Here is an 8,280-nt window from a genome sequence, read left to right as displayed (position 1 = left end):
GAAAAATGGTTAGCATGCATGATTTATTTGTAGGCTTTTGAACTTACTTTGGTGTGGGAACACCAAACTTAGTACCTTGCCAATGGTCCTTGTGCATCAGATTAACCATGTGTAAAACTCTTTTTCTTTTTCAAAAGTGACAAAATTGGAAACTTAGGAAACGACAGCATAGTTAACCAGTTTATCTGAATGCTTGAAGCTAGCATTATGCAGAAAGTGAGAATGTGTTTTATGATGGGCTTTTGGTGGAACACCAAACTTAGAATCCTTCATTCTTCCTTATATTGTTTTGGTGTGCAACACCAAACTTAGCTTCTTGCAATATAGATAAAACTAATTAACCTTTTTATTAAAATAGCTATGAAAAGAAAACTACCTCAGGTTGGGTTGCCTCCCAACAAGCGCTCTTTTATTGTCATTAGCTTGACATCCTTCATCCTCTGATTATGAAAGTTGAGGCTTCTGTTGCCTTTGGTTTCCTCCTAAGTGAGGTTTTGCTTTGTGATGTTCATCCTGGATGAGTGATTCTTTTCCTTCAGCCCTCTTTTCACCCATTTCTGCGAGGTTCTTAGCAGTTGCTGCATTTGGCTCTCAATTCTTCTGAGTGAGGTTTCCTGGTTCTGTGTTATCTCCTCTTGGTACTCCATCATTCTCTCTATTAAGATCTCCAAATTGGTGATCTTATGAAAGTGTTGTGAAATTTGTTGGTTGTGAGGTATATGGGGTTGGAGGGGTGGGTAGTGTGGTGGTATGTAGTGATTGTTGTTGGTATGGTGGTGCTTTTGCAGGTTTGGGAAGTTAGGGTTGTTATAGTTGAAGTCCCTTTGTTCCTGATGCTGAGATTCCCTCATTCTTAGATAAGAATGTGGCTTCCATGGTGGAAATTGTGCATTCACTGTGGCAGAATGTAGAAAATCAATTTGTCTAGCTATTGACTCCAATTGTTGCTGAGTTTGCTGGTATAGCTGTTTGTTTTGATTCATGATTGCCCTCACTCCTTCAAGATTCATTACTTCCTTTTCTGAAATTGCATTCCGTAGTGTCTCAAATGAGTGTTGGTTATTGGCTCTTTTGTCCTTGAACTCTGCAGTTCCTTGGATGGTTGCTGTTGCGTTGAGTAGGCCATCTGAGAAGTAATCCACCGCTCTTTTTGTTTCTGGGGTTAATCCTTCATAGAACGCTTGGAAACCCACTTTGTCACTTGCTTTCTTGTATCTTTCCCATGCTTTGAACAATGGTTCTTCCTCTCCTTGTATGAAAGGATGTATTCCTTCTTTCATCTTGATGTTTTGTTGGGATGAGGAGAATTTGGCTAGAAACTTGGCAACCAAATCATCCCAACTAGTGATACTTCCTTGGGGAAAGGTTTCAAGCCATTGTGCCGCTTCATCCTTTAGTGAGAAAGGAAATAACAAGAGCTTATAGGTATCATGATTTATACTATCGAGATTGACAGCACCACAAGTCCTTAGAAAAAGGGATAGGTGCTGTTTAGGATCCTCCAATGGATTTCCACCATAGGAACAATTGTTCTTGATTAGTGTAATGAGTTGCGGCTTCATGTTGTGGTGTTCTTCTTTCTCAGAAACTCCTTCTTCAATGATATCCTTCCCTCTGGCCTCTCTTCTTTCCTGTGACATATAAATCAACAAACAGAACACACAGTGGTATTCTTGAAAATTGAGTGTAGTCAGTTGAGACAAAACTTCAAACAGTTAGTGTGTTAGTCAAAAATTAGAGAAACAGAAAATAAAAATGCTAGATCTAGATCACCACCTCACTTAATCATTGTCAATCTAATCAATCCCCGGCAACGGCGCCAAAAACTTGATGTGCGGAAAACGATCCGACACAAAACTCACCGGCAAGTGCACCGGGTCGCATCAAGTAATAATAACTCACGGGAGTGAGGTCAATCCCACAGGGATTGAAGGATTGAGCAATTTTAGTTTAGTGGTTGATTTAGTCAAGCGAATCAAGATTTGGTTGAGAGATTTGTGATTTGCAGAATTTAAATTGCATGGAAAATAAAGAGAATGGGTAATTTGCATGAAATTAAAGTGCAAGAAATGTAAATTGCAGAATCTTAAAGTGCAAGAAATGTAAATGGCTTGAATTGTAAAGGGAATTGTTAATTGGATTTGCAGAAATTAAACAAGGAAGAATTAAATTCAACACACAGAAGAATAGAAGATGCCTTGGGTTGAATCGGATCTAAAACAGAAATATAAAAGATCTTGAAAAGCAGTAAACAGAGAAATTGAAAATGGAAATCCAGATCTCAGGACTCAAGAGACTAGATAACCAAGTCTAGATCTCAATGCCTTCCCAGATCCAACAAGAGCAATTGCAAAGGAAATGTAAATTGCAGAGAAAGTAGAAGAAAAATCAATTAACAGAAACTGAAATTCAATGATGCGGAAAATTAAACAAGATCCCAAGGTAAAATTGAAACAGAATTTCTTCAATTCTCCACCCAAGATCCGAAGCAAGAAAAGTAAAGAGTATTCAAGCAAGAACAAGGAAGAAGAGAGATCAATTCTCCTCCCCAGATTCTCTTGAATTAAAACAACAATGCCAAAATGTAAAGGTGAGCTCTCTGCAAAACTAACTAATCAAAACCGAAAAGAAAAGCCCTCCCTAAAACTACTTAGCAAAACTAAAAGGAAAGCTCCCTAAAACTTAAATCTTAAGCTATTTATACACTTTCTTCAAATGGTCTTCAAGCCTTGAATTGGGCCTTTGCTCTTGATGGAATTGGATTGATAGAGGCCTTGGTTGATTGCTCTTTGAGTTGGAGAGAGAACCGAAGTGAACCGGGTTGGGAATTATAAAACCTTGAGTAAAAGTTTGAGTAAAAGTTTGAGGCAAACTTTTACTCAAACTTTTTACATCAGCAACCCCATTCTTGCTGCTACCAACGTTTGAGCTAAAGTTTGGGGTCAAACTTTTGCTCAAACGTTGGCCCCCTTATGCACACTCATGGCGCCAACGTTTGCCAAAAAGTTTGAGGCAAACGTTGGCGCAAACTTTTTGTCTCCAGGGTGTGTAGCTGATGGCGCCAACCTTTGCCAAAAAGTTTGAGGCAAACGTTGGCGCAAGCTTTTTTTCCCAAAAGTTTGAGCTAAAGTTTGAGGCAAACTTTTGCTCAAGCTTTTTGTTCCCTGGGGTGTTTTCACTTATTCCGAAAGTTTGAGCTAAAGTTTGAGGCAAACTTTTGCTCAAACTTTTTGTTCTCTCTTGCTCCTAGCCATTCCTTCTTGCTTCAACCTTTCTCCCAGCTTTCTTCACCTATCATTAATCAACCAAACACATCAAAGCTATGCTCAAAATCATGAGATTGTCATTCTTTCATAATATGTGGCAATTATAGCATAAATCCTCATGAAATTGCATTAATTTATCTATGGTTGATTAAATCAAAGGAAACATGAAAATCTACCCAATTGGCTTGCTTGTGGCTCAAGAAAGTGCATAATTCAATTGAAAACAAAAGAAAAAGGCTAGTGAAACTAGGCTAAGATGACTTGTCATCAGCCATGTTTACTTCTTCCACTAGGGAATCAATGAGGTCAATGCTCATGCATTCCTCTGGGGTTTCTGGATGCTGCATAGCCTTGATAGTATTCAGTACAAACTTTTTCTAATTGACTCTCAGGGTTACTTCTCCTTTTTCAACATCAATGAGGATCCGTCCTGTAACTAAGAAGGGTCTCCCTAGGATAAGGGATACACTCTTGTGCCCTTCCATATCCAACACCAGAAAGTCATTGGAAAAAGCAAAGGGTCCAACCCTAACAATCATATCTTCAACCACTCTTGATGGTATTTTAATGGAACCATCAGCAAGTTGAAGGCATATGCGGGTTGGTTTGACTTCATTAGTCAAGCAAAGCTTCTCTATTAATGAAGCAGGTATTACATTAATGCTTACTCCAAGATCACATAGAGCTCTCCTTGTGCAAGCATTCCTTAGAGTGCATGGTATCATAAAACTTCCAGGATCTTTAAGTTTTTCTGGTAAATTGTTTTGAATGACTGCACTGCACTCTTCAACCTTGGTTGATGAAGGCTGAGTGCTGTGTGTATTGGAATGGGGGTTACTAGCTTGCTTAGGAGGGTTGTTATCAATATATGACTGACCTTCTTTGCTTGGGCATTTAACGCCCTTGTTGTTGCCCCCTTCCTGGCGTTCAACGCCAGGGATGTTATTCCCTTTTGGGCGTTCAACGCCCTTGTTGTTGTCCCTGATTGGGCGTTCAACGCCAGTGATGGATTCCCTTTCTTGGCATTGAATGCCAATGACATTCCTCTTTGGGCATTCAATGCCTTCAGAGACGTCTTGGACATTAGTTTGGTGTTCCTCTATTAGCTTTTCTTCCCTTGATCTCCTACTACACTGAGGTTGGGTGTTTAAAGATTTTTCAATCCTCAGTTGAATAGCCTGGCATTCTTCTGTTATCTGCTTAGATAACTGCTGTCTTGTTTGACTCAGCTGGGCTTCTACATTCCTGTTAGAAGCCTGAGTTTCTCACAAAGCCTCTTGCAATTCCAGTAGTTGCTGGGCAAAGGCGTGTAGTTGCTGAGTCAATGGGCTATCCTGTTCTGGAGGGTTAAGTTCAGTAGATATTGCCTTGACCTCTCCTTTCATAGAAGTCTCAGTAGATGAGTACAGATATTGATTAGTGGCAACTGTCTCAATAAGCTTGTGAGCCTCTTCAATGGTCTTTTTTATATGTATGGAACCACCAGCAGAATGGTCCAAAGACATTCTAGCCATGTCTGAAAGTTCATAATAGAAGATGTCTAACTGTACCCATTCTGAAAACATTTCAGTAGGACATTTTCTTAGCATCCTTCTATATCTCCCCCAGGCATCATGAAGAGATTTATTATCTCCTTGTTTGAAGCCTTGGATGTCCAGTCTTAATTGGGTTAGCTTCCTTGGAGGGAAGTATTGATTTAAAAACTTGTCTACTAACTGTTTCCAAGTTTTCAAGCTAGATCTGGGCTGGTTATCTAACCACCTCTTTGATTGGTCCTTTACAACAAAAGGAAAGAGCAATAGTCTATAGACATCTTGGTCTACTCCCTCATTGTGCACTATGTCAGCAATCTTTAAGAAATCTGCCAAGAACTCAGTAGGTTCTTCCTGTGGAAGTCCCGAATATTGGCAGTTTCGCTGCACTAAAGTAATGAGTTGAGGGTTTAGTCCAAAGCTACTTGCTATGATGTGAGGTATGCTAATACTTCTTCCATAGAAGTCAGTAGTAGGGTTTGTATAGGACCCTAGAGTTCTTCTGAACTCTTTATTCCCATTTGGGTTCATGATGAAGAAAGGTAGAAGAAGAAGAAGAATTAAGGAATAAGATGTAAATTGTAATTAAAATATTTTTATTTTTATTTTATTTATTTAATTAATTCAAAAATAAATATTAATTAATTAAAAAGATTTGAAAATTAATTTATGAATTTTTGAAAATAGAAGAGAGAGAGAAGGGAATTTTTGAAAATAGGAGAGAGAAGAATTAGTTAGGAAGTTTTGAAAAACAAGAGAGAGAAAACAAGTAACTAATTAAGAAAAGAATTGAAAATAAGATAAGATAGAAGATTAGAAAAGATTTGAATTTAAAATTTGAAATTTGAAATTTGAAATTTTTAATTTTGAAATTGAATTTTAAAATTTGAATTTGAAATAAGATAATATAAGATTTTTGAATTTTTAAGAAAGATAAAAAGATAAGATAAGATTTTGAAAAAGATATTCTTTTTGAAAAAAATTGAATTTTGAAATTTAAAATTAAGATAAGATAAGATAATAATTTGAAATTAAAATCTGAAATTTTAATTAAAATTTTCAAAAATTAATTAAAGATAAGAAAAGATATTTTATTTTTTCTGATTTTTTTTATTTAATGAAGAAAGAGAAAAACAACAAAAAGACACCAAACTTAAAATTTTTAGATCTAAGACACCTACTATGCAAAAATTTTAAAGAAAAACACAAAGAGACACCAAACTTAAAAATTTTAAGATCAAAACAAAAAGAAAAATAAGAACACTTCGAAGATCAAGAACACCAAGAACAAAACTCAAAGAATTCAAAGAAAACAAGAACATGCAAAGGACACCAAACTTAAAAATTTTAAAATCCAAAGACACAATTTTCAAAAATTATAAAGAAAAGACACAAGAAGACACCAAACTTAAAGATTGATACAAGATTCAAACAAAAGAAATTATTTTTGAAAATTTTTAGAAAGAAAGACTCAAAGAATTCGAAAATTTCAACAAGAACAAAAGCAAAAGACTCAAACTACGAACAAAGGTTAAACAAAGAAAAGAAAAGATTTTTGAAAAAATTTTTGATTTTTTTTGAAAAAAAGAAGAAGAAAATAAAAATAAAAGACTCTAGCAAAATTAAAGACAATACCTAATCTAAGCAACAAGATAATCCGTCAGTTGTCCAAACTGGAACAATCCCCGGCAACGACGCCAAAAACTTGGTACCCGTACGAATTCCCACACTTCGTACAAACTAGCAAGTGCATTGGGTCGTCCAAGTAATTCCTGAGCGAGTCAGGATCGATCCCACGAGGATCGTGGTTTGAAGCAAGCTATGGTTTTCTTGTAAATCTTAGTTAGGTGAGTAGGAGATGTTGGTATGTTGTTTAATTGCATAAAAGGAATAATGAGATCTGAACTAGGTTGACCTGTTTACAATGATAAGAAGATGGTTAAGGCTTGGAGATACTTTATCCTTCTGGATTAACTCTGGTCTTACTGTCTTCTTCAACTGTAAATGATTTCTTCTATGGTAGGCTATATGTGATCAACGCCTTTCTTGAGAGGTCGTCAATGCTCCTCCAGATTTGAACCCCCAGGGTTAGTGTGGATCTATTCTGGTTGAGGGTGAAGCTCATGCAGTCCATTCTCCTTAATGATCCTACTCAAAATGCCACAGATAAGGTCAGATCTTCCGGATCAGAAAATGCTGCACCTTTGGGTTCTAGCCTCTACCACAGAGACCCTAATCTCCCCATACCTTGGCTGAACTGATGTCTCGAGAAGTCCCAACGAAGTCGTGGATTAGCCGTCTAAGAGATGTATAATCAAGCTAGTGGTTCGATGCTTTCTAGTTACGTATTCACACAAACCCAAGAAGAACCCAGGTGGTTGTCAGGCACGCAGTTTTAGATTAAAGAACGAAGATACATATTAGAGTTGAATTAGACACAGATTGAAGAGAAACAGTAATACTTTTATTAATCCATAAAACTCAACAGGGCTCCTCCCCTCAACTTACGAGGTTTAGAAACTCATACTGATAGAAAATACAATGTCAAAAATGAAATATGGCAGATCCCCTAGAAGATCGTGTAAAAGTTCTTTAAATACTAAGCTAATGACTAAGGATTACATAAGAAAGGATAAAACAGTCTTTTAGTGGTAAAATCCACTTCTGGGGCCCACTTGGTGAGTGTTTGGTCTGATCTTTGATGAGATCCACGTGCTAGGAGGCCTCTAGGGTGTTGAACGCTGGCTAGGGGGTCCTTTATGGACGTTGGATGCTGGTCTCTTCTCCTTTGGGCACTCGACGCCGGAATAGGGTAGGAGGCTAGCGTTGGATGCTAGTTTTGAGCCTTCAATTCTGAAACAAAGTATAGACTATTATACATTTTTGGAAAGCCCTGGAAGTTAGCTTTCAGAAAAGCTCTTTTGAATGCAAGGAGGTCAGATTCAGACAGGATCTGTAGTGCTTTCTCTGCCTCTGAATCAGACTTTTGCTCCAGCTCCTCAATTTCAGCAAAAAAATATTTGAAATTGCATAAAAATCCAAAAATGTGAATTTTACACTAAAAACTATAAAAACTTAATAAAACTTAAACAAAACATACTAAAAACTATATGAAAATAATGGCAAAAAGCATATAAAATATCCGTTCATCAAGGAAGATAAAAGAATCATAAGAACCAAGGTCTTTCAATCATACTCATGAATTCAAGTATACTTCCGCTCCCAGATATTTTTTTCTTAATAATTTAACATGGATGGTCTTATAATGAAGGAATCCAATCCAAAAATTCCAACACTCTAGGCAAGACGGCCTTGGTCTGTTCCCCCCTCAATGCTACTATTGTAACACCCTACCACACAGAGCCTTATGCTTAAGTTGTAAAGCAGAGTTGGTGAGGCATTACGACCTGTAATCAGAGAAGACGTATATATATATATATATATAATTGAAGGAAAACCATAACGAGGAGCCTTGAAGAATA

This window comes from Arachis ipaensis, chromosome B4, assembly GCF_059453495.1.
Source record: "Arachis ipaensis isolate K30076 ecotype BB chromosome B4, ASM5945349v1, whole genome shotgun sequence".
NCBI classification, from domain to species: Eukaryota; Viridiplantae; Streptophyta; class Magnoliopsida; order Fabales; family Fabaceae; genus Arachis; species Arachis ipaensis.
Note: the sequence above shows the minus strand (reverse complement) of the source record.